Source organism: Taudactylus pleione, unplaced genomic scaffold, assembly GCF_031769625.1.
Source record: "Taudactylus pleione unplaced genomic scaffold, aTauple2 ptg000296l, whole genome shotgun sequence".
In the NCBI taxonomy this organism is placed as follows: domain Eukaryota; kingdom Metazoa; phylum Chordata; class Amphibia; order Anura; family Myobatrachidae; genus Taudactylus; species Taudactylus pleione.
In genome coordinates, this window is record NW_028284698.1 from 6,182,352 (window position 1) to 6,209,675 (window position 27,324).

At 43.3% G+C, this 27,324-nt stretch overlaps 1 protein-coding gene across 2 annotated transcripts in view; it reads right to left on the reverse strand.

Moving 5' to 3' along the window:
* The window catches only part of LOC148511679 (protein kinase C delta type-like), a 56,384-nt gene extending 37,803 nt beyond the window's left edge, over positions 1 to 18,581 (reverse strand). For both annotated transcript variants that reach the window (XM_088482897.1, XM_088482896.1), the window contains exons 1-3: positions 18,506 to 18,581; positions 16,728 to 16,829; positions 6,070 to 6,164 (exon numbers count right to left, since the gene is read on the reverse strand). The gene's annotated coding sequence lies outside the window, so the exon portion shown is untranslated. The remainder of the gene's footprint in view (positions 1 to 6,069; positions 6,165 to 16,727; positions 16,830 to 18,505) is intronic.
* Between the last annotated feature and the right edge of the window lie 8,743 nt (positions 18,582 to 27,324).

The following is a 27,324-nucleotide window of genomic DNA, read 5'->3' on the forward strand; positions in this document are numbered from 1 at the left end:
TGCATGTGCAGCCAGTGATTGCTTTCTATGGTACATGTGCAGCCAGTGATTGCATTCTATGGTGCATGTGCAGCCAGTGATTGCTTTCTATGGTGCATGTGCAGCCAGTAATTGCTTTCTATGTTACATGTGCAGCCAGTGATTGCTTTCTATGGTACATGTGCAGCCAGTAATTGCTTTCAATGGTGCATGAGCAGCCAGTGATTGCTTTCTATGGTGCATGTGCAGTCAGTGATTGCTTTCTATGGTGTATGTGCAGTCAGTGATTGCTTTCTATGGTGTATGTGCAGCCAGTGATTGCTTTCTATGTTACATGCGCAGCCAGTGATTGCTTTCTATGGTACGTGCGCATTCAGTGATTGGATTCTATGGTGCATGTGCAGCTAGTGATTGCTTTCTATGGTGCATGTGCAGTCAGAGATTGCTTTCTATGATGTATGTGCAGTCAGCGATTGCTTTCTGTGGTGCATGTGCAGCCAGTGATTGCTTTCTGTGGTGCATGTGCAGTCAGCGATTGCTTTCTATGATGCATGCGCAGCCAGTGATTGCTTTCCACGGTGCATGTGCAGCCAGCGATTGCTTTCTATGGTGCATGTGCAGTCAGCGATTGCTTTCTATGGTGCATGTGCACTCAGCGATTGCTTTCTATGGTATACGTGCACTCAGCGATTGCTTTCTATGGTGCATGTGCAGTCATCGATTGCTTTCTATGGTGCATGTGCAGTCAGAGATTGCTTTCTATGATACATGTGCAGTCAGCGATTGCTTTCTATGGTGCACGCTCAGCCAGTGATTGCTTTCTATGGTGCACTTGCAGCCAGTGATTGCTTTCCATGGTGCATGTGCAGCCAGTGATTGCTTTCTATGGTGCATGTGCAGCCAGTGATTGCTTTCTATGGTGCATCTGCAGTCAGCGATTGCTTTATATGGTGCATACGCAGCCAGTGATTGCTTTCTATGGTACATGCGCAGCCAGTGATTGCTTTCTATGGTACATGCGCAGTCAGTGATTGCTTTCTAAGGTGCATGCGCAGCCAGTGATTGCTTTCTATGGTGCATGCGCAGCCAGTGATTGCTTTCTATGGTGCATGCGCAACCAGTGATTGCTTTCTATGGTGCATGTGCAGGCAGTGATTGCTTTCTATGGTGCATGTGCAGCCAGTGATTGCTTTCTATGGTGCATGCGAAGCCAGTGAGTGCTTTCTATGGTACATGCGCAACCAGTGATTGCTTTCTATGGTACATGCGCAGCCAGTGATTGCTTTCTATGGTGCATGTGCAGCCAGTGATTGCTTTCTATGGTACATGTGCAGCCAGTGATTGCTTTCTATGGTGCATTTGCAGCCAGTGATTGCTTTCTATGGTGCATGTGCAGCTAGTGATTGCTTTCCATGGTGCATGTGCAGCTAGTGATTGCTTTCCATGGTGCATGTGCAGCCAGTGATTGCTTTCTATGGTGCATGTGCAGCCAGTGATTGCTTTCTATGGTGCATCTGCAGTCAGCGATTGCTTTATATGGTGCATACGCAGCTAGTGATTGCTTTCTATGGTGCATGTGCAGCTAGTGATTGCTTTCTATGGTACATGTGCAGCCAGTGATTGCTTTCTATGGTACATGCGCAGCCAGTAATTGCTTTCTATGGTATATGTGCAGTTAGTGATTCCTTTCTATGGTGCATGTGCAGCCATTGATTGCTTTCTATGGTACATGTGCAGCCTGTAATTGCTTTCTATGGTGAATGCGCAGCCAGTAATTGCTTTCTATGGTATATGTGCTGTTAGTGATTCCTTTCTATGGTGCATGCGCAGCCAGTGATTGCTTTCTATGGTACATGTGCAGCCTGTAATTGCTTTCTATGGTGCATGTGCAGTCAGTGATTGCTTTCTATGGTACATGTGCAGCCAGTAATTGCTTTCTATGGTGCATGTGCAGTCAGTGATTTCGTTCTATGGTGCATGTGCAGTCAGAGATTGCTTTCTATGATGTATGTGCAGTCAGCGATTGCTTTCTATGGTGCATGTGCAGCCAGTAATTGCTTTCTATGGTGCATGTGCAGTCAGTGATTGCTTTCTATGGTGCATGTGCAGCCATTGATTGCTTTCTATGGTACATGCGCAGCCAGTGATTGCTTTCTATGGTACATGTGCAGCCAGTGATTGCTTTCTATGGTGCATGTGCAGCCAGTGATTGCTTTCTATGGTGCATGTGCAGCCTGTGATTGCTTTCTATGGTGCATACGCAGATAGGAATTGCTTTCTATGGTGCATGCGCAGCCAGTGATTGCTTTCTATGGTGCATGTGCAGTCAGTGATTGCTTTCTATGATGTATGTGCAGTCAGCGATTGCTTTCTATGGTGCATGCGCAGCTATTGATTGCTTTCTATGGTGCATGTGCAGCTAGTGATTGCTTTCTATGGTGAATGTGCAGCTAGTGATTGCTTTCTATGGTACATGTGCAGTCAGAGATTGCTTTCTATGATGCATGTGCAGTCAGCGATTGCTTTCTATGGTGTATGTGCAGCCAGCGATTGCTTTCTATGGTGCATGTGCAGTCAGCGATTGCTTTCTATGATGCATGCACAGTCAGTGATTGCTTTCTACGGTGCATGTGCAGCCAGTGATTGCTTTCTACGGTGCATGTGCAGACAGTGATTGCTTTCCATGGTGCATGTGCAGTCAGCAATTGCTTTCTATGGTGCACGTGCTGTCAGCGATTGCTTGCTATGGTATATGTGCAGTCAGCGATTGCTTCTATGGTTCATGCGCAGTCAGAGAATGCTTTCTATGATGCATTTGCAGTCAGCGATCGCTTTCTATGGTGCATGCGCAGCCAGTGATTGCTTTCTATGGAGCATGTGTAGCCAGTGATTGCTTTCTATGGTATATGTGCAGCCAGTGATTGCTTCCTATGTTACATGTGCAGCCAGTGATTGCTTTCTATGGTACATGCGCAGCCAGTAATTGCTTTCTATGGTGCATGTGCAGCCAGTGATTGCTTTCTATGTTACATGTGCAGCCAGTGATTGCTTTCTATGGTACATGTGCAGCCAGTAATTGCTTTCTATGGTGCATGTGCAGCCAGTGATTGCTTTCTATGGTGCATGTGCAGCCAGTGATTGCTTTCTATGGTGCATGTGCAGTCAGTGATTGCTTTCTATGGTGTATGTGCAGTCAGTGATTGCTTTCTATGATGCACAGTCAGTGATTGCTTTCTATGGTATATGTGCAGCCAGTGATTGCTTTCTATGTTACATGTGCAGCCAGTGATTGCTTTCTATGGTACATGCGCAGCCAGTGATTGGTTTCTATGGTGCATGTGCAGCTAGTGATTGCTTTCTATGGTGCATGTGCCGTCAGAGATTGCTTTCTATGATGTATGTGCAGTCAGTGATTGCTTTCTATGATGCATGCACAGCCAGTGATTGCTTTCCACGGTGCATGTGCAGCCAGTGATTGCTTTCTATGGTGCATGTGCAGTCAGCGATTGCTTTCTATGGTGCATGTGCACTCAGCGATTGCTTTCTATGGTATATGTGCAGTCAGCGATTGCTTTCTATGGTGCATGTGCAGTCAGAGATTGCTTTCTATGATGCATGTGCAGTCAGCGATTGATTTCTATGGAGCACGCTCAGCCAGTGATTGCTTTCTATGGTGCACTTGCAGCCAGTGATTGCTTTCCATGGTGCATGTGCAGCCAGTGATTGCTTTCTATGGTGCATGTGCAGCCAGTGATTGCTTTCTATGGTGCATCTGCAGTCAGCGATTGCTTTATATGGTGCATACGCAGCCAGTGATTGCTTTCTATGGTACATGCGCAGCCAGTGATTGCTTTCTATGGTACATGCGCAGCCAGTGATTGCTTTCTATGGTACATGCGCAGTCAGTGATTGCTTTCTAAGGTGTATGCGCAGCCAGTGATTGCTTTCTATGGTGCATGCGCAGCCAGTGATTGCTTTCTATGGTGCATGCGCAGCCAGTGAGTGCTTTCTATGGTACATGCGCAACCAGTGATTGCTTTCTATGTACATGCGCAGCCAGTGATTGCTTTCTATGGTGCATGTGCAGCTAGTGATTGCTTTCTATGGTGCATGTGCAGCCAGTGATTGCTTTCTATGGTGCATGCGCAGCCAGTGAGTGCTTTCTATGGTACATGCGCAACCAGTGATTGCTTTCTATGGTACATGCGCAGCCAGTGATTGCTTTCTATGGTGCATGTTTGCAGCCAGTGATTGCTTTCTATGGTGTATGTGCAGTCAGTGATTGCTTTCTATGGTGCATGTGCAGCCATTGATTGCTTTCTATGGTACATGCGCAGCCAGTGATTGCTTTCTATGGTACATGTGCAGCCTGTAATTGCTTTCTATGGTGCATGTGCAGTCAGTGATTGCTTTCTATGGTACATGTGCAGCCAGTAATTGCTTTCTATGGTGCATGTGCAGTCAGTGATTTCTTTCTATGGTGCTTGTGCAGTCAGAGATTGCTTTCTATGATGTATGTGCAGTCAGCGATTGCTTTCTATGGTGCATGTGCAGCCAGTAATTGCTTTCTATGGTGCATGTGCAGTCAGTGATTGCTTTCTATGGTGCATGTGCCGCCATTGATTGCTTTCTATGGTACATGCGCAGCCAGTAATTACTTTCTTTGGTGCATGTGCAGCCAGTGATTGCTTTCTATGGTGCATGTGCAGTCAGTGATTGCTTTCTATGGTGCATGTGCAGTCAGTGATTGCTTTCTATGATGCACAGTCAGTGATTGCTTTCTATGGTACATGCACAGCCAGTGATTGCTTTCTATGGTACATGCGCAGCCATTGATTGCTTTCTATGGTGCATGTGCTGCCAGTGATTGCTTTCTATGGTACATGCGCAGCCAGTGATTGCTTTCTATGGTGCATGTGCTGCCAGTGATTGCTTTCTATGGTACATGCGCAGCCAGTGATTGCTTTCTATGGTGCATGTGCAGCCAGTGATTGCTTTCTATGGTGCATGTGCAGCCAGTGATTGCTTTCTATGGTGCATGTGCAGTCAGTGATTGCTTTCTATGGTGCATGTGCAGCCAGTGATTGCTTTCTATGGTGCATGCGCAGCCAGTAATTGCTTTCTATGGTGCATGTGCAGTCAGTGATTGCTTTCTATGGTGCATGCGCAGATTGCAGATATCCACATTTCATCCACATTTCCACGTGCATCACACGGAGAATCTGCCCCTATGTGTCTATTCTAAGATTTTTCTACATCTCTGTAACCTACTCACTAATTAAACCCCAACCGCACCATAGAGCACAATGAAGTGACCCTGTCACCATCTCAGCACTTACCAATATTAAAGTATAATCAATGAATGTTCAATCAAACAAACGTTCCAATGAAGTTTTATTCTCGCCCCCCCAAAAATATTGACAAACAGCCTACTGAATATGCAGCTCAGCCGATTGCATGGATCAATCCAAAAGCCCTCCCATCCAACCTCGAAGCATACCTGCCTACTCTCCCAAAATGGCCGGGAGGCCTCTGAAAATCCGGAAAAATAATCAAGTCTCCCACACCGCCCGGACCCCCCTGCAGCCCTCTTCCATATGCTCACCCCCCCAAAAAAAACCTCCCACGGCCGCCCACTAACTAGCACAAGACGACGGTCTTTGGGAGCTAATGACGCAATTCGCAGTGAATTGTGTCATCGTAGTCCTGCCCCCAGTATATGATGTCTGTTTTCTCTACACTGTATAGCTGGGGCAGAGCGTGTCATCATGCCCCCTTCACCACCCACTTTCCTGACCACCACGCCCCCTCTTTACTGACCTGGCTGCCCCCTCCCGGAGGAGAGGGCATGAAAGTCAGTAAGTATGCATCAAAGGCCTCACATTTATACCTCACAACACATTAACAACACAAATATTCATAAGCAAACATGAGGATTTCCACGTGTGGAATATTATTACATGGAATGTGTATGCAAAATCAAAACTGACAGATTGAATGGAATTGTGCTGCAGCTTTGCTCATTTCTAATAGCATCCAAACTCAGGCATACAGTAACTCCCCTGTGACTATTGGAACTTCATTGCTTACCTTTCCAAAACTACCCTGGCCTAACTGGTGGTAAAATGTAAGTCTCTGGATGGTTTCAGAGGCTCTATGGCAGGATGACTGAGCACTGCTGGTTCCTAATGGAGACATAAAAGAACATGTCAACATCTACCATATATTATAGATCATTAACTGAGGGGTTTATTACAGCAAAAAATCACATAAAAATCACATAAAGACCTAGGCATCCAAGTGATAAAGATTTCTATTCCTGTATCCTACTACCTACTGAGTGCCAAGTGCAGTAATAATATTATTTAACACTACTGATAGTAATAATAATATACACATACAGTAATAAATGCATACACATCTAAACTCTTTATTTTGTTAAGGATTCCCCTTTGTGATATACAGCAGTGCCTAGAACATTTATGTTTCCGTTACCTCTGTGTGGTCACATGACAGTGCTGCGAGTGTAAGCCAATCATAAGTCAGTGACTGGTCATCAGTGCTGCACGCTGTCATATACACATTTGCACAGCTCTTGAGGGAGATGCAAACTTTATTAAAGAGGTTATCAGGGCAGCTGACAGTAAAGAAAAGCCTATTCTTCTCTTGTCAGCAAGAAAAATATAATAATAGCAGTTGCAGCAGAACCCATTGCAGTGCCACATTAATAATGAGGCAGTTGGAGTGGGATGGTGGGACTCTCCCGCTGAAAGTAGGACAGTATGGAAGTATGCCCAAGCTGCGCCAATGCCAGGCACTTCAACCAACAAGTAAATATCAGGTATGTTATTAAACATGTACTACTGCCATATACTATATGAGTGATACAGTATACTGTATTTGCAATGAAAACTTAAATAAGATTTTAGATCTATGTTTTGTACAAACTTGTCATTCCAAATTCTGAAATGTAAAGCGCAATGAAAAGATAATAAATATAAAGTGATTTAATGCTGAGAACTGTCTTTACCTTATCAATGTGAGTGGATCTGAATTTAATGTCAAATGTTTAGTACTGTTATATAATAACTTTTAGGGGGGTACCCAATTAGGTGCGAAAAGCCGTTTTCGGGAAAAAAGTTTCGCCGGTGACGTCATTTCGCCCGGTGAAAACTTATCCCTGTATTCAATTCCAAAGTCTTTTCGCTGGTGCGGAAAGTCAATGCATTGGAATATGCGTAAAAGATTAGCCTATGAAAGCTGTCGAAAAAAAGGGCAGAATTGGGGTTTTGGGGTGCAAACTTGCGAGAGCCAGCCTGCACCCTTGGGACAGCCCCCCAAAGGTAAACTGTGTCAAAAAAAAGTTTTTAAAAAACTTAACACCCCAAAAAAGTACTTTCATTTTGGGGGCGAAAAAAAACAAAGTTGGGGGACCAACTTAAAAAGTAGCTAAATAGACTCCAGGGGGGTCCCCAAGTATGCCCCAGGTGTTTTTAAGATTGCAGGTGCTTGTGGCAGGTGGATTTTTTATGTTTTTTAAGACTTCACATTAGCAACTTCCAAATATGCTAGCACCCATTTTCATGTACCCCAAATTTTCTGGGATTAGTTATTTTGATGAAAAAATATTGCTTAATGACATTCTTCACCACTTACGCAAAGACGCTAATAGCAAGCTTTTGGAGGGAAAAAAGCCCAGATTACCTTTATTAGGGGTACTAGAACACCCCTATAGTGATCCCCTATGTTAGTGCAGCTTTTCAGGGGGTACACACTGTTTTCCCCATTTTTAACAGGATTTTTTCGCAGGATCCAAATTCGCCGGGTTCCGTTTTCGTCACTTTCTAATTGAATACGATGATAAGCGGTGACGCGCGCGATACTTTTTCGCATGGGAAACCAGCGATGACAGTGAAAAGTCCGGCATGCGAAAAGTCTGGGACTTTTCGCACCTAATTGAATACGGCCCTTAGTGTACTTACAAGTGAAATTGAATACGTCCACTCGACCTGAGAATGTTCCCAACAATTAAATAGAGGAATTTTGCTTTGGCAAACAAAAATGACAGTGCTGGCCCGAAGCAGTAATATACATATACTAGCATTAGATAAAAGCAGCCTTTATGTCTCTCAAGGAGCAACCTTAAAAAAAAATATGCTTCATAGATTCCCAGGCCCAGTTAAATTGTACCTGCTTAAAGCACATCACTCATCTCCTGACATGCTCTGTGCTGCTGGGGACCCTGCTGCTTACACTATATAAGTCTGTGGCTTCCTGCTGCCTCCATTACTCCTCCTCATATCATGACACACCCACATAGCGCTAGCCATACCCATACTGTTTCTCACAATAGGCCACTGATTTTTTTAGCCCCAGGTGGCCCTTAATCTGTCCCAGAATGCAACACAAATACAGTAGACACAGAAAGGTCTCCCCAGTGATTATGAGATTGTGTAGGACTGAATTTTACCTACAATATCTGTTCCCATTGTTTTGTGGATGCTGCTATTACTTTTACCTCTAGAGAACTTTTCATGTAGCAAAAACAAGTCAGTGAAAACTGTTTTATTAATGGCCATTTGTTTTCTAGAAAGTCCCTGTTTACTTACACAGTTTCCATATGGGGGCTATTTAACAACATAACAACAGCCTAAAACAGGAAATATCAGTGATATTTTGAAAAACTCTAATTGGTGCTGCAGACCACAGTCCCCATTATTCTCAATGGGGAATGCGGTCTGGCACTTATATACTGAGCTCTGCAAAGTGTATGTTTTCAGAATTTAGCCTAGATTAGATTATTTGGGGGAGGGGGGAGGTTTGAACAAATAATTAGTAATTGCAATCTCTATAGTAAGCTATAGTAAACTATCTTCCTGGGGAGAAACTTTGGACGTCTCTGATAACAGACGCAGCAGTAGGAGCTGAATTTCTAGTTACAGCCATTGAAGTTACTGTGGTGTGCTGTATTCCGATATCCAAAGCATTAGCACATTTGCATAACTGTATTTACAAAGAGCAACCTTTGTGATAAGTATGTATACTAACCTACTCTCCCAGGACCCGCAGGAGTTTCACGATTTTTCAGGTAGCCCCCACACCCCCCAGAAGAGTAGGCACTTCTCCCGCTTCCTGCCCACTTCCTAGTGAAGTGGGCAGGAATGGGGAGAATCTTACCGGCAGTCTGTATAGGGGGGCCGGGCCTAATAACATGATGTTATGATAATCGCATCACTACGCACCGTCCTCTAATATTCACAACTCGCAGGATTTTCCCACAAAGAGGCGGTGCCTAATGACTTAAATACTTCACCCCCACTCCAATTATTGCCCACTTGAAAGGGTAGTGGATAGATCCCCTTCCGTAAATGTACCCTGACGTCATCAGTTACTGTCCAATGTCAATACTTATTATCCACGTGGACATAGAGGGGGAATATAAACCTGTGGTGAGCAAAGCGAGCCACCTTGCGAGAAGCGTGACGAGCAAAGTGGGCCAGCGAAGGGCCAATTTTTATGTTTTGGTGGCTTTTATGGGCATGAAACCGTACTTCTGACCTCACTCCACTTCACTACCAGGAGCATCTACTGAAGGGGATCTATACACTACCCACTTGAAAATCCTTCCTAGGCCACACGGAAAGGTAAAAACAAATGAAGGAAAGTATGTAAGGACTGTTAGCACTGGCACTCTTACTATACATTCCATAAAGTGGACTTTTCGCTCCTGTTAGGATCATTGATCTACTACGTTTATGCAACTTCCCACTAGAGAGATGTTAATTTAATTTAATGGACTATTCAAAATCTTCATGTATCTATAATTACAATTTATCCCCACAAGAAAAAAGTGGTGCTGATTATCCTTGTACCCAGGTGCTAGTAACACTGTCACGTTGCTACAGGACTACAAGATCTGCATGAATATATGGACCGTTAGTTCTACATGAATCCCTCCGAGAGATAACTATTCATCAGTGACTGTATTATAAATGGCACCCTTACATTGGACAAATTGATGACAAGAAATTCATTTGTGACATCCTTTTTTATACTTAGCGCTCTTTTGTGGATAAGTTATTGTGTTCAGTCACCTATGGCTATTTAATAATTCTAAATATTAAAATAGCCAACTCCATTTTATTGTGTAATAAGGGCCTGATTCAGACCCGCTCGCGAGCGCTATGCGCTCGCAAGCGGGTCGATGGTGGCCCAGTGCGCATGCGCACGACGGAGCCAGCTCCGTCGTGCGCATGCGCGAGACCCGGATAGAGACGGGCAATCCATCGCTCCGGGTCTCGTACCAAAGAGGGCGTGCTGTTGATGTTGAGTGACAGCACGCCCCCTTTGGTGGGCGGGCCAGGGGCGTGGCTGCCCAGACGGAGGCGTTCCCATGGGAACGCCTACTGTCTGGGGCCGGCCCCACTGACATCACAAGTGATGTCAGTGGGAGTGCCTTCCGCTCTGATAGAGCCGAGGCCGCTCTAAAAACACAGAAGGCCGGCCCTGATTCAGAGCGAGCACTCTGTCAGAGCGTCCGGCTCTGAATCAGGCCCTAAGTTCTTTGGGGAATGTTGGATTGACCCCATTTTTAGGATCTGCTAATATACAGTATATATAAATTCGTCAGTATAATATATATATATATATATATATATATATATATATTTGTCACTCTGCATTTAATAGATGAGCCTGATAAATTTCTGTATTTGTTGTTTTTAAATAATGTAAGAGATGCGATTGGTGTGGGAACAAATTGGACTGAAACAGCACAACATTTTTTTGACCCTTGTGATCCCCCAGATTCAAAGCTCCCCAAGGTTTTGGAAATAGCAAAAGCTGAAGGTAATTTTTTTTTTTAATTACTTTTTATCTTACCTCATAAGTCTGCTTTGATGGTAAATACAGTAATGATTAATGCAGAAGTTGTGTACTTTATAATGCACTCTTCTCTATTAGAAACCAGACTGACTACTTTATATGATATAAAATTGATTTACAGAAATAATTTATAAAAGTTTTGATTCATTGATGGAATATTTGGCCTATTAAATCAAAATGCTGCAAATAGGCATAGATTATAAACAGTATAAATACATCCTTCACTTTTACTAAGAAATGTAACCATGGCCGGCCCTAGCCAATGTGGTGCCCTAGGCAAGATTTTGGCTGGTGCCCCCTAGATAATCCCACCACCAATCTTAAAGTGTATACACACCTGACAGATACAGTATATCTGCAGATTATGGTTGTTCATACACACTGAACAACCATAACATAGCAACCCTCTCCCCCAATGGCCTTTGCAGCAAGTGTAAGTGTGGTCGGCTGGTCGCCCGTACACACAGCACGATGAGCAGATATATCTGTCAACGGCTGTGCTGGATAGCCAAAGCGATATGTCTGTGAACGATGTTGTTCATGAACAGATCGTGTGTATGGGATACATTCGGTATCTCGGCGATCGGGATGCCGATGCTTACATTACCTGCTCCGGAGACCCGATGCCGAAATCCTGCCTGCCGGGATACCGAAGGTAAGTAGCGGGTTTGGGAGGAGGGGTTAGGTTTAGGGTGCTGGGAACGTTAGGTTCAGGCACTAGGGGAGGAGGTTAGGGTTAGGCACCTGTCAGGATTCCGACCACCGGGATCCTAACTGCCGGCATCCTATACCCAACCCGTGTGTCCACACTGGCCGACGGGCACACAATATATCGGCCGTTCAATTAATAAAACGGCCGATATGTCAGCCAGTGTGTACCCAGCATTAGTGATTATACGTGGACGCCAAACGATATCTATATATATATATATATATATATATATATAGTGTGTGTTTAATACTAGCCACAATGAAATATATATATAGAGCGCCCCCTTATAGAGCTCAGAGCGCCCCCCTTGCCAGTGCTGAAAAACTGGGGGGGGGGGTTTGGGAAGGGGGCGTGGCCACGCCTCCCACGATTAGGCCACGCCCTGTTACCAAGGCCCGCCCCAGCTGCAGAGAGAGTAATGAGGGATGAAGGACCTGGGAGCTACAGGCAGAGTGAACTCTGCATAGTATAGAGACACTGGCACACTGCATGCCTCACTCTTTCCAGTCACTGACACCCGGCGCCACCAACAGCAACTAATCACCTCAGTCACCCTACCCCGGGGAAACCTGTCGTGTACCTGATCTGTCAATGAAGTCACTGTGCAGCCAGTGTCACAGCTCCATGCTCCTCACGCTGCAGCTGGACTGGTCTGGCACATTGACTCCGCCCCAGCCGGTCACATGGTTGTGAAGCCAGAATGAGCTTCTGACTCGGCTCTGGCTGTCACCTGACAGGCTGACTACTGCGCTGCCCGGTCGGAGCTGAGCTCCGATCGCGGTAGCGGAGGGGGGAGCTGCAGAGCCATGGAATGCCCTTAGGCAATCCAGATGCCCTAGGCATTTGCATAGAATGCCTATGCCTAGGGCTGGCTTTGAATGTAACCATGTGTGAGGTACATGTAACAGCCTGTGAGAGTCAGACATCCATTAGATTTCAGCAGATTAGCCTCTAGTGCAAGTGACTGAAGCTTCCTTGCAGGGGCGTATTTAGAGAGGAGTGGGCCCGTGTTCACTCACCATCCGAGGCCCCCTCCTCTTTCTCCGGTGGCTGCGGCATACTGACAGCTACAGTAGACTCTGGGCACGAGTCTACTGTGCATGCGCAGAACGCCAGGAAAGTGGCCACTGTGGTCAATTTCCCTACTGCGCATGCGCAGAACACTGGGAAAGTGCTCGCTGCGGCCATTTTCCAGGCGTTCTTCGAAGCGGCCTCTCCAGCCAATGTTCGGATAGGTAAGTATAGGGAAATATGGGTGCAGGGTGTGCGGTGTGGGCCCACCTGGACACAGGGGCCTGTGTGCCCGGCACACCCTGCACCCATTATAGATACACCACTGCTTCCTTGCCATGGGCAGCTCCCCATAAGCCTCTACATCTACTTAAATCACCCACACACCCAACCTGAGTATCACTGCTCCAAACCTGAGCTCTTATGTGTGTTTGATTCAAAAGAGCAGCTCCATGGCACAGACAGATAGCACAGTCATTGTATTACACATTAGCGATACTTGTTGTGGAGAAGATACAGGAGCTGATCCTGAGTTAGGAGCAAAGCAAGTACAGTAACTGTGTACCAGATTTAAAATGTGTGACTTAGATGGATGTGTACACACTCAAATCCACAGTGTAAAAATAAAGCTGTCCAGTATTTGTGGGCTACATGCAATAGCAGCCAGTATTTACCCTTCATTTATACAAATATATAAATGTATTTGCACCCCTTGCATTGCAACATGGTTTGTTCCAGATACAAAGATACTTTTTTTTTTTGCTTCACTCCCAACTCAGAATCATTAAATATTGGGATTTATAGGCATTTTCGGAATTACCAGCAAGACAAATTACAGTAATTTAGATTTTGATGCAGGTAATTTATCATTTCGCAAATAAATTCTAATAAATGTATTTTTAAATATTAGTAGATGAGATAGAGGCCTCAGCACTTCTCTAATGTGGTACAGCGACCAAAAGACATTTACAGTGTTTATATGAATATAGTTTGCATGTGTGAGTTTCCCTTACTTCTTTTCTCTGCATCTGCGTCATGTACGTCGCTCATCTTCCTCTCAGCTCCGCTCTCACTCTTCTCGTCCGAGCTAGATGGTAACTTTCTCCATCTCTTCTTATCATTTCTCTTGATGGATCCCTTCTGTTCTTCATCAGAGGAGTCGGAAACCATCCTCCTCTTCCTGGCTTCTCCAGCCCTGCTCCTCTCCTCCTCTGAGCTAGATGTTAAATTCCTACATCTCTTCTTAGTCTTCTTCATGATGGATCCCTTCACATCTTCCTCATCAGAGGAGTTGGAGCTAATCCTCCTCTTCATCGCATCTCGAGACCCGTTTCTCTCCTCCTCTGAGCTAGATAACTTTCTCCATCTCTTCTTATTCCTCCTCATGATGGTTCCCTTCACCTCTTCCTCATCAGATAAGTTGGAAACCATCCGTCTCTTCATGGCAGCCTTCTCCATCTCTGCATCCACAGCTGACGTCCAACTGTCACTGTTCCACCAGTGGTTTTAAAGTAAACAGCTCAGCTGTCCTGGCGGCAGCCGCATGCCTCAAAAACAACATGTGGCAGTTACCTGCCCATATCACTGTGCTGTATATGGTGTACGCTGGATGTGTCGATGTTCATGTAACATCCATTGGGGGGTATGGGTGAAATGAACACTGAATAACATAGGGGTGTCCTAAATTATGATGTGGAAGTAATTTGATCGATCAAGACTCACCAGATTAAAATGTATCTATATTAAGAACATTTGAAAAGATGTTTATTTTTATTTATTTATAACAATAGCAACTAGTTATTGGAAGAATAAACAACCAGGTGTAAGGGTAAATAATGTTATATAGAAGGTGAGCACAGTAGGTATTTTGTATAGCTTAGGGGGAAATTCAATTAGCTGTGAAAAGCCGATTTTATGAAAATTAAAAAAACCGGCTTATTGTGCAAATTTGTACTTATCGCGCATTCCTATCAGCCGTAACTTTTTGTGGCAAATGGTATGGAGAATTCACACCTGCAAAAAGTTTTTACCACCTCCTGAATAGTAAAGGACACCCTCCTTAATGACTAATTAGGCAAAAATAAGTTTTTAATTAGCTTCATTTGGAAAATAATGATATGTAATTTTGGGGGTGAAAAATGCAAAGTGCAAGAAAATGGGTTAATTGATGTGGGACATGTATATGGAGGTGCTGTATGAATGGGACAGGTGTTTTTAACCACTTAATTGACAATTATTTTTTTTCCAAAAACCGCTCCCAAGTTGTAGGGTTTTTTTATGACTGAATTAGGTCAAGGACATCTTTTTAAAACTTATCCAACATGATTTTATATAACATTTTTTTTAAAACACTGTATACCATAAAAATAGCAATTTTTATGTTATACTGTAATGATGGCTGTTGACAGCTGTACCATCGATAGCCGATGTGTCAGCCACTGATGTTTAATTAACATCGGTTGGGGGGAAAACCATCGATGGTCGGTGGCCATCCCTAGTATACTGTATATAGTATAGTATACTATATATACATTATATTCTCTCACCGGCTACTTCTGCGGATACCACTGGACCCTCTGTGGATGTCACTGGACCCTCCTGCACCCCTGCCGGACCCCCCTGCATCCCTCCACCAGGGCCACCTCCACACCTTGCCACAGGCACTGTTGGACACCCGAAACGAAAGCCGGACCCCCCGCTGACAACGCTAGAACCCCACGCACCTACGCCAGACCCCCAGATATTCGAAATACTGAAAAAATCCCATATCCGATATATATATATATATATACTGCATATACTGTACATACAGTGTATATATATATATATATATATATATATACACACACACACATACTGTATACATATATATATATACACATTAGTGTTAGGGACTGCTAGTGACAGAGAAGCAGTGACGTGGCCTAGCAGCTTCCCATGTATTTGCAAATTCATGCAACTAATATCTCTGAATTCCTATTACCATATAGTCTTCATATATTGTTGCAAGTATAATTCAGTGTGCTGAGGAACTATAGGGGGTTAACCCCCCCTCCCACTTTTTCTACTTGGTATAACCCCTCCCTTTCATGCACCTAAATATAGTACTGCCAGATTGATTGAGCAGCTGCCATTTTTTGTTTGTTGTCATGAGATGCATGAATGAGCCAGCATTAGGAAGGTATGCTGGTTCTAGTAGTGCTAGTTAGAGTTCCCAGGGGTGACTTCCAGGTAAGCTCGCTCTCAATTTGGATGCATTTATGTATGTGCCTTTATCATGAGGCCTTACATTTGACAAAATTTATATGTGCCTTTATCATGAGGCCTTATAATTGGTATATATTACATTTGGGGTGAGCGTTTGGTCGTAGGGCCCCTGAGGCTACTCTGGCTGGGCCTCCTCAGGGCATCACCGCTTAATACACGTAGTTACTTTTCACATCACCTTTTATGTTTGTTTTTTATTCATGTAATTTTTTCACATATATCTTAACATCTTTTTCAACACTTATTAAATACTCGTACACATCTATACTTTACACTGCACTGTCACCCTTTTTCCATTTTTCGTGTGATGCCCTGGGGAGGTCCTGGGCTGGACATTTTTTGGGGTGCCTTCCGCCCCGGACATGAACCCCTTAGTGTTAGGGACTGCTAGTTACAGAGAAGCCGTAACGTGGACTAGTACCTTCCCATGTATTTGCAAATGCATGCAACTAATATCTCTGAATTCCTATTACCATATAGTCTTCATATATTGTTGCAAGTATAATTCAGTGTTCTGAGGAACAATAGGGGGTTATCCCCCCCCCTTTTTCCTCCCCTATATCTTCCCTGGCACTTCCCCATGAGAGCCATGGCCCTTTTTCAGGTGCACTATATAATGTCCCTATTTAAAAAATGGGGGGCACAGGGCACCAGTCTACTTACAGTTCTGGAGGTTAGGGTTAGGCACCAAAGAGGTAGGGTTAGAGTAGGGAGAGGGGGAGCGTTAGCATATCGACCAACAAGTGTCGGTATGTTAACCCTGTCGGGATCCCAGCGTCGGGATTCTGACCGCCGGGATCCCGACTGTCAGTATTTCATAACGATTCCCTTTTTACAACTACATGGTATTTTGTGCACACAGACACTAACTCACATGTATATACAGCACAATCTGTTCCGCCTGTTGTTGAGGAGATTCACTGCATTGTTGCTTACTCAAATGCCCATGTTCTTTCACTGCAAGTATCTGTGTAAACTATACAAAAATCAAAGAGTTTTATGAAAGCCAGCAATGTATTGTATTCAGAAAACCTTGTATTAACACTTTATTAGGAATAACAATCTGTGATGCAATTTATATACCGTTGAGTCTCCCATATCCAAAATGCTTGGGACCAGAGGTATTTTGGATAACGTATTTTTCCGTATTTTGGAATATTTGCATACCATAATAAAATATCTTTAGGAATGGAACCCAAATCTAAACACAGAATGCATTTATGTTTTATATACACCTTATACACAGCCTGCAGGTAATTTTATACAAAATTTTATGCATCGAACGAAGTTTGCGTACATACATAAAAATTATTTATGTTTCATATACACCAGTGATTTTAAACCTTTTTAAGCCTGCGGCACACCAAACAAGATTTTAAAATAGCTAATGCACACCATCAGTCCCCCATGGGAAAAAAAACACACACACATTGGCCCCCACGGGAAAAAACACTCACAAATCGGTCCTGCGTATTAAAAAGCACAGACTGTGGGCCCCACAGAAAAACAAACACACACATATTGCCCCCCACAGAAAAAAATAAAATTCATTCGCCCCTACAGAACAAAAAAAAACACATTGGGCCCCACAGAAAAAAAAATATAAAACACAATGGTCCCCACAGAAAGAAAACAAACACTCAAATCGGCCCTGCACATTAAAAAGCACAGACTTTGGCCCCCACAGAAAAACAAACACACACATATTGCCCCCCACAGAAATTTTTTTAATTAATTTGCCCCCACAGAACAAAAACAAACACATTGGGCCCCACAGAAAAAAAATATAAAACACAATGATCCCCACAGAAAGAAACCAAACACACACATCGGCCCCCACAGTACAAAAAGCAATCACATTGTTTTTTTTTTCCTCTGGGGGTCAACCAATGTGATTGTTTTCTTTCTGTGGGGACCATTTTTTTCTATATTTTTTTCTGTGGGGCCCAATGTGTTTGTTGTTGTTCTGTGGGGGCGAATGGATTTAATATTTTTTTTCTGTAGGGGCTAATGTGATATTTTTTTTTGTTCTTTTTTTTCTGTGGGGAGCAATGCAATTGTTTTTTGTTTTTTTTTCCTCTGGGGGCCAAACAATCACATTGCTCCCCACAGAAAAAAAAAGAACAAAAAAAAAATCACATTAGCCCCCACAGAAAAAATAAAATAACCAGCTGAGAAGGCTCACTGTCCTGTCCCTCATCGTCTGGGGTTGCTCAGTCACACTCAGTGACTGAGCACACAGTGGAGAGCTAGGAGAAGGTGCAGGTGGGCGTGCAACGTGGTGTGTGTGACCCATGTCATGCTGCCGCATCTCCATAGGTCACGGCCTGGGCACGCCAGAGCCTCCCAGAAGAGCCCAGAAGTGCCCAGGCCAGCAGTACAGGTCAGCTCTGACTTTGGTGACCTCACTTGACAACCGCTTGTGGCACACTAGTATGCCACGGCACAGTGGTTGAAAAACGCTGGTATACACCTTATACACACAGCCTGAAAGCAATTTTATACAATATTTTTAATCATTTTGTGCCTTAAATAAAGTTTGTGTACATTGAACCATCAGAAAGCAAATATGTCACTATCACAGTCATGCTCAAAATATTCTGTATTTAGGAATATTCCGTATTTAGGAATATTTGGATTTGGGAGACTCACCCTGCAGCAAGAAAAGAAAGTCTGGATGTTCCCTAGTTGTGCATTGGACTGGCAAAGATTCTACAGCATTGCAATGTACAGGGATATAATTAGCCTAACAGTGACATTTATTTCAGACTCACTATTGCTGACAGCTTTAATACAGTCACTGCCATGAAAATATTTTGAGATTGTGCAACCTAAATACACAAACATGGGAGCATCATATGACTGAGACATAAACAAGTCTATATAAGATATGACACAAATACTGTAGGTGCACAACACCAAATAGATGCAAACTTGCAGACACTTTTTCAAATATCTATATTTGTCTGTTATCATTAATCTGCTAATAATTATTATTATTATTATTATTATTATTATTAAGTGAATAAAATTATGTACAAACAAATAATTATGAAATGTGATTTCTATGTGAATCCCTTATCCATTTGCCTCACACATGGGCTCTATTTACTACAATCCGCATATTGAATGCGGATTGTAGTGTGATATTACCGAGTGAATTCGCATTGCGAATTCAGGTAATATCACAGGGATTTACTATAAATCCCTTGCAGGGACAGAGCTTGCGATAAAGCTCTGTCCCTGCGGATCCCATCCGCACTCTAGTCGCGTTATTTTCGGAAAAAATACCGCGACTAAGAGCCCGCGCATGCGCCGACCGACCACCGCTACTACCCCCCCACCGACGCTAAGCCCCGCCCCGGTGCTAAGCCCCGCCCCCCGCGATCGCGGACCCCCGCTACCCCCCCCTCCCCCCCCCCGCAACCCCCCTCCCTTCATTACACTTACCTGCATCCTCCTGGCCTCCGGTGGTCTTCTCCGGGCTTCCCGATCAGGTGATCTCCCATACTGCACTGGGGCCCGATCACCTGATGACCGGGCCCCAGTGCACTGTGGGAGACCAGCTGACCGGAGAGGAGCCATCACCGGACGCCCGATCACCGGTCCCTGGATTCAGGTAAGTGAAAAAAAAAATGTTTAATTTTTTTTTTCTTTTTTTTATAGCAATCAGCTTGCGGTCTCTTTAGACCACATAGCTGATTACTGGTACCGGCTCCCGGCTCTGCTCTCCCCGTTAGAGCAGAGTGGGAGCCCGGTAACCGGGGGAGACCCTGGATAACGCCACCTCCAGGTGGCGTTATTATCACAGGGCTTCCCCCGGTATTTTTTTACAATTTATTTTTAGTAACTTGCACACAGATCACATTTCCCATTACAATTATGGGAAATGCGATCTGCTTTACTAAAAATAAGTGATACTGGGGGTTGGAGTAGAATTTTACTAATTCTACTCCAATTGCCCTGTAATAAATACAGGTGAAACTAAAATAATGTGAAAAGGGTGTGAAAACATCCTTTTTCACTTTATTTTAGTAAAAATAATGTTAATAAATAGAGCCCACAGAGCCTGATTCAGACCCGCGGCTGTCGATGTTGATCGACAGCTCGCCTCATTTTGTAGGCGTGGCGGAGGGGGTGGCTTCACAAACAGAGGCATTCCCATGCGAATGTGATGTCAGTAGGTGGACTTCCTGCTCTAGTAGTGCAGGAAGTCCACTGGGGCTTGCGGCAACGAGACTTGACCATCGCGACCATCATCATGGCCGCTCGCATAAGCTGTGGGTGGTAAGAGGCCGCAACAAAATATAAAAGCATACGCCCTGATTCAGAGCGAGCGCTCGCTTTTTGCGAGCGGCTCTGAATCAGGCCCACTGTTTTAATGTTTAGTCACAAGCTTAATACACTGTTTTAATACAAAGGATTTTCTACTATAAAGGAAATGCTGATATGATACTCTGATGCAGAGCCGTAACTAGACTTTTTGGTGCCCTGTGCCAGAGAGAGCATGCGCCCCCCCCCCCCATTTTTTAAATAGGGACATAAGATAGTGCACCTGAAAAAGGGCCATGGCCTCATGGGGAATGGCCAGGGAAGAGATAGGATAGGCCAGGAGATGCTGGGGATAAAAGAAGAGGAAGCTACAAGTGAGAATGATAATAAGCAGGAAAAAAGACAGGCCCAAACAGCACCCCCTGCCCTGCGGTGCCTTGTGCCAAGGCACAGGACAACACCACCCTAGTAACGGCCCTGCTCTGATGCCCATATGGTACTCTGTAGCCCTACATGTGAATATTAATGACTGTGCATGTGGTCTATGTAGTACTCATTTCCAATCTACCCAAACCCTTTCTGTGAACCCACACCTATTTTGGGCAAAGTTTTTTTTTTGTTTTAAACAAGAGAGCTGTTTGCATGTATGGATTTATTATAAAATACAAAAAATAAATAAATAAAAAGGAACAAATTTGAGAGTTTCAGCTTTAACATAGCTGACTACACATAGACAAACAACTAGATATCTTTGAACTTTCCATGACTGCATACACAGGCTAATAATAGTAATTATTAAATACCGACATGCTTGGCTCATTATCGGGCATTAGGAGGGGCATAAAGCACCTTTTTTTTATGATTGCTGTCTATATTGGGGAATGTTTGACCCACTTTCAATTACCTTTTTTTTTAACAATTTTCCTTCCGCTTAAATAGGGTGTGGTATATTAGGTTGACAGGTATCATGTTGACATGCATCAGGTCGACATGAGAATGTCATCATGGTCAAAATGTCGGCTAGTATGTTGACAGTGACCATGTGGACATTCATATCTACACGGATGACATGTTGACATGATAGAATGTTGACTCAATGTCCCTGGTGGCCCGACAGCTGCAGCGGCTCTAGCGCGTCTTCCGGGTTCCAGCAGTCATGTGACCATCACTTCCGTTGCAGATATCTGATGGAGCACAAGTTATTTCTCCCCCTATCTCTAATCCCTACCCATAATCCTCCCCTTAGGGCCATATTCAATATGGGGCGAAAAGTCCGATATGGGGCGAAAAGACGATGACATCATTTTCGCCTGCAGGTGCGAAAAGTCTTTGTTAAAAGAACGGGGATAAGTTTTCACCATGTAATACATGGCGAAAAAAGTGCAGAATTGGGGTTTGGGGGTATAAAGTAATAAAAAGTAGCCTGCACCCCTTGTAGTGTCCCCCAAAGGTTTTCTATGTGAAATTTTTTTTTTTTAATGTCCTCTGGTCACCCAAAAAATTTACTTTTATTTTGGGGGTGATAAAAAAAAAAGGAGGAGAAACTTCTAAAGTAGCGAAATTGATTCTAGAGGTGTTCCCAAGTATGCGGCAGGTGTTTTCTAGCATGCGGGTGGTAGCAGCAGGTGCATTTTTGAAGAATTTAAAAAAATTACTTTAGGGACTTAAAAATATGCTTGCACCCATTTTCATGTACCCCAAATTTGATGGGACTAGTTATTTCCCCCCCCCAAAAAATAAAAACCTAAGTGCTATATCAGTTCTTCTAAAGCCGCAATTATGCACCTGCCGCGGCTATTAAAAACCCCGACTACTTTCAGCAGGCCAAATCGGGGGTACCCATAGTGATCCCCCATATCAGGACATCTTTTGGGGGGGTGACAGCATGATTTCCCCAAAATTGACAGGATTTTTCGATACCTTTCCGCCGGGTCCCGTATTCGCCGGATCCTAATTGAATGCGGGGATAAGCGGGTACGCGCCCAATACTTTATCCCTGCATAAAACGGAGATGAGGGCGAAAAGTCCGACCTCAGACTTTTCGCCCCATATTGAATATGGCCCTTAGTGCCTAACCCTAACTAACCATTGGCATTCTGAAAATGTAGACATTTCACATGGCAACATTAAGAGGGCGTCGACATGGTGCCTGTCGACATTGTGACTGGATCCCCTTGAATATTGGGAGTACATGGCTTTTTTTCTAAACACAGGTTTCAATATAAATGTGCGTCTGCTTCAGAAAATATTTCACCTAGAGATATTTTCACATATAGGTTTCATAGTTCAAAGAGCAAGTATGACTAGTAATTTCCCTAAACCAGTTCTCAATTCTGAAAAATAATGTTTAGAACTTGTACACAACAAATGCAGTAACCTGGGTGCACACATGACACATTACTTTTGTATATACCGCTGTAAAAACCAAATCTCAACCAGTCTGTGGGTTTTGTTCCTTACTGATTCCATTCATCTGCTTACAAGCAACAGTTTGGTTGTGATATTTAGTTATTATATATCCCGGGTGCGACCCACAGTGACATTTCTAGAGAGGAGGGGGCCCGTGTGCAGTCTCCGTCACGGGCCCCCTCTTCTCAAACCGGCGGCCGGTAGCACACTGTGCGGTGCACTAGAGTGTGCCCAGAGTCTATAGCGCATGAGCAGGTCACTGGGAAAATGGCCGCGGCCTCCCATTTTACCAGTACTACGCATGCGTAAAACTACGGGAAAATGGCAGCGTCAGCCATTTTCCAGGCATTTTTCAGCACCGACACTGGCGCCGATTTGGGACTTCGAAGAGGTAAGTATAATATGAGTGCAGGGTGTGAGGTGCGGACCCCCCATGAACCCAGGGACCTGTGTGCACCGCACACCCTGCGCCCATTATAAATATGCCCCTGGCGACCTGGCTGAGACCCCTTTCAGACTGGCAGCCCGACCCGGCTTATTAACAGGTGGATGACATCACCGCCATCATGTGCCGAGCTGGAGATGAGATCATCTGCCAGCACTGGTTCTTTCTATGCTGTGAATGGGACCCGGTCGCATCGACCTGGGTTACCCGTTCACACTGCATCACGAGCCGGGTTGAACCAGTGTTCAAACTTGCTCATTACCAGGGTTGAAATGCCGGAATGACCCGGCTTATTTCGATCTGGCACTTTCACACTGCATAGTACCCCGGGTTGCTGCGGGCTCACGTGCATAACCCGGGTTATTGCAGCAATTGTGAAAGGGGTATAAGACAAGTTCTGGTGATGGATGATATTCATTCCTGTATTAATTCCTGTGATGTCAGCAAGATGTCTGTAAAAATAGTGAACGTCAACCTGTAGGTTTTTGATATGAATTCAAATGTTGGGGTTTATTTGCATAAAGATTGGGGAGTGCTTGAAGGATTTTAAGTTTCCTACCTTGGAGCTGTAGCCCAGCATTTGAATTTGGAAAATTAGTTTACTATAATCTTGTTCTAGCTGCTTAATATTAATACAACAGTCTCACTTACAGTACAGCTGTTGTGTTAGTGTGGGAGCCATCCTGTAATTACCACAATTCATACTTAAGGAATGTAACATTTAGGAAATGAGGATGAAGACAGTGCCCTCTTGTGTAGTATCTTGAAAAGAGATTATTATACATATTTACAATGCAAAATAGCCTCCTACCCAAAATAATATTATTTTTAGCTCACTGGTAAACTTGTCTTTACGTCCTCCTCTGTTAGATTAATTTCAACTCACAGGGGGCGATTCAATTAAGTGCGCTGTGAATATCCCTGGGAAGGAGTACCCGAAGCTATTCATTTCAGCGAGTTGTTAAGTCGGTCTATTCGGACTTCATTTGGAGAATGCCGGATAGAGCGACTGTTTAGTCGCGAGAACCGTCATTCTCCGACAAAAGTGCTGACCGCGAAGCTGTTAGTGCTGCAATTTCTCCTCGCACCCTAATAAGGGGGAGATAATAAATCCTTTAGTTGGACTAACAGAGTGCTGAATTGAATATCTCCAGGAACTTCTTCCCAGCGCTATTAACAGCACGCTAAATTAAATTACCCCCAAAGTGTCCCAAGTTGAGGAAAATAACCATGGAAGCAAATATACAGATATAGGGGAAAATCTAATTACACGCACCATGTTAAACTACAGAGGTGGATGAGAAAAGGTCACGAGAAAAGACTTTCTTCTTCCTACTTCATGGCAGCCATTACACTGAGATATACCAAAACACAATATATATGGGAGGGGAATAAATAGTAAACAGCAACAATCATGCTTAAATTACTGAATTTATTCAAGCTACTGCCCCTCTAAGGACATGACTTCCAAAGTGGGCTTCTGACACATCCAAGCAGAATGCCGTGAGAAGGTATGAACAGATGACCAGGTAGCTGCTGCACAGATGTCTTTCACAGATACTTCAGCCTTCTTTGCCCATGAAGCCGCCATTGCCCTAGACGAGTGTGCCTTCAGATTTTCTGGAGCTTTACTCCAGTTTTCTTCATAGATAAACCTAATCAATTGTTTAATCCATCTTGCGATGATCTGTTTTGTGGGTGCTCTGTCTTTCCTTGCACCTGTGTGCAGGACAAACAAATGTTTAGTCTTCCGAAATTCTTTCACTCTGTCTGAAAAATCCCCTTCACCAGATCTGACATACTGTATGTATTCTCTCTTCCTTCTCATCTTTTGTTTGTGGAACAAATGATGGCAAAATAATTTCTTTGTAAAAAACTTGGATTTGTCCTGAAGACAACCTTATCTATTAGGATATTCTGCCCATAATGCTTGATGTTCACCAATTCTTCTTGCTGAAGTGATAGCAGTTAGGAAGACCAGACCACTTTCCAAGTTAGTAGCTTTATTGGGATGTCATGTAATGGTTCAAACAGAGTTACCATTAATGCATTCAGTATTAGATTCAAATCCCACGGGGCTAAGGTCGATCTCACTTGAGGTCATATTTTTTTCATTGCTTGGCAGAACATTTTTACAAGATTCTCCTCGGATAATCTTCTATCCAATAAAATACTTAATGCTACTATTTTTATCTTAATGGTTGAAGTCGCCAGACCTTTCTCAAACCCATCATGTAGAAAACTGCAACACTTGAGGTGTATCAGCCTTCATCACATCAAATCTTGAGCCAGCCCAAAATATTAATGTTTTCCAGATTTTATAATAGATATCTGAAGATATAATTTCTTATGTACTCAAAAGAGTATCACTTGTTCAGACACACCTTTCTGTCTTAGTAGCTCCCGTTCAATTTCCACACCGTCAAATGAAGACTTTGAAGATTCGGATGTAACAACGGCCATTGATGTAACAGACCTGGTGTGACTGGTAAAATCCATGGATCTTCCACTGCCATTCTCACTACTGTTGGGAACCACACTCTTTTTGGACAAAAAGGAAGCACTATTATCACTTCTACTCGTTATCATCTGATCTTTTACGATAAATCATTGGAAATGGTGGGAACACAAATCCCAGTTTGAACTTCCAAGGTAGAGATAAAGTGTCCACTCCGCTTGTTTATGGTAAGTGGCATCTGGAGAAAACGCGTTGCACCTTTATGTTTTGATGGGTTGCTATCATATCTATTTGTGGATGACCAAACCTCATCACTATACTCTGGAAAACTTGGACGCCCAATTCCCATTCTCCTGGTAGCACTTTGTGTCTGCTGAGAAAATCTGCAATTATATTGTTCTTCCCTAATACATGAATGGCTGACAGGGAACACAGATGTTCCTCTGCCCATTTCAGAATTGTTGACTTCTTCCATTAGAACACGGTTTTTGGTACCACCTTGACGATTCAGATATACCACTACTGCTATATTGTCTAAAAATATCTTTAGATGTTCCCCTCTTAAATGAACTTGGAAACCCTTTATCGCATTCTATACTGCCCTCATTTACTTTTAATTTGAGGACATCAACCTTTCTTTGGCATTCCAAAGTCCTTGCAGACTTAATGCTAACAAGCATGCTCCCCATCTTGTCGAGCGTGCATCTGTAGTCAGATCCAAAGCCTGTTTCTCTGACAATAATGTTGTTCTGGAGTTTATTTTTGTACTTACCCACCACCTTAGAGAATATTTTGTTTCATAATGTAGATATATCTGTCAAGATAATGGAAGTTCCACTGTAACTTCCTCATTCTCCCTCTTGCCCATGGCATTATATCTATATTAGATTACATCATTCCCAATAGGTGAAGCCCTAGACGTAATGGTATTCTGCAGCATACCTGAACTAAAGACGCCAGACTTCGGATCTTTGCACATTTTTCTCCCAACAGTGCTAGATTGTATTTTCGAGTGTCTGTCTGCACACCCAGAAATTGTATTTGTTGTGCCTAATATAAATGACTTTTCCCAATTGCAATATCCAGCCGTGATACTGAAGAAACCTTATAGTTCTGTGCACAGCTTCTTTCACTATCTCTCTTGAGCTTCCAGTAATTAGCAGATCATCCAGATATGGCCATACTGCTATATCATGCATTCTTAGGCAATATATAAGAGTCACCAATACCTATGTAAATGTTCTCAGAAACGTAGCCAGACGGAAAGGTAGGCAAGTAAATTGGAGATGTTTCCCTTGAAAGCATATATATATATATATATATATATATATACACAAGAGGAATAGAATAAACTATTCCACTTGAGGGTGCGCGATATCATAGATTAACTAAGACACAGATGTAAAAAATCATTCATATTTAATAATATAATATAAAAGTACCTAGTTCTTGGCTAGGCTTGCATAAAACCATACACCACACAATTCCAATAATACATATATATATATATATATATATATATATATATATATATATATATATAATTGTAATGGAACAATATCCTGATATATCCCCACTTGACTGTTGATAAACAATAACATGCCTAGAAACCACTAGAGCAAGTAACCGATCATATTCTTTCACAATCTCACTCTAGGTAGCAATGCTACAATGCTGCCAGGATTGTTCATATATCTTATCCAATATCAATTGATGATCTCTTATTCATTTATGGAGAAAATATGAAAGGTCCTTTATCAAATGAGGAATAGAACCTCTTAAGTGGCTTCTTCTTGTGGAAAAAAAAGAAACAAAAAGCAGTAGGGTATAATGGTATCAACTGCTCCGATATAATAGAGCTCTCACTGGCCGTATCCCGTTTTCAAT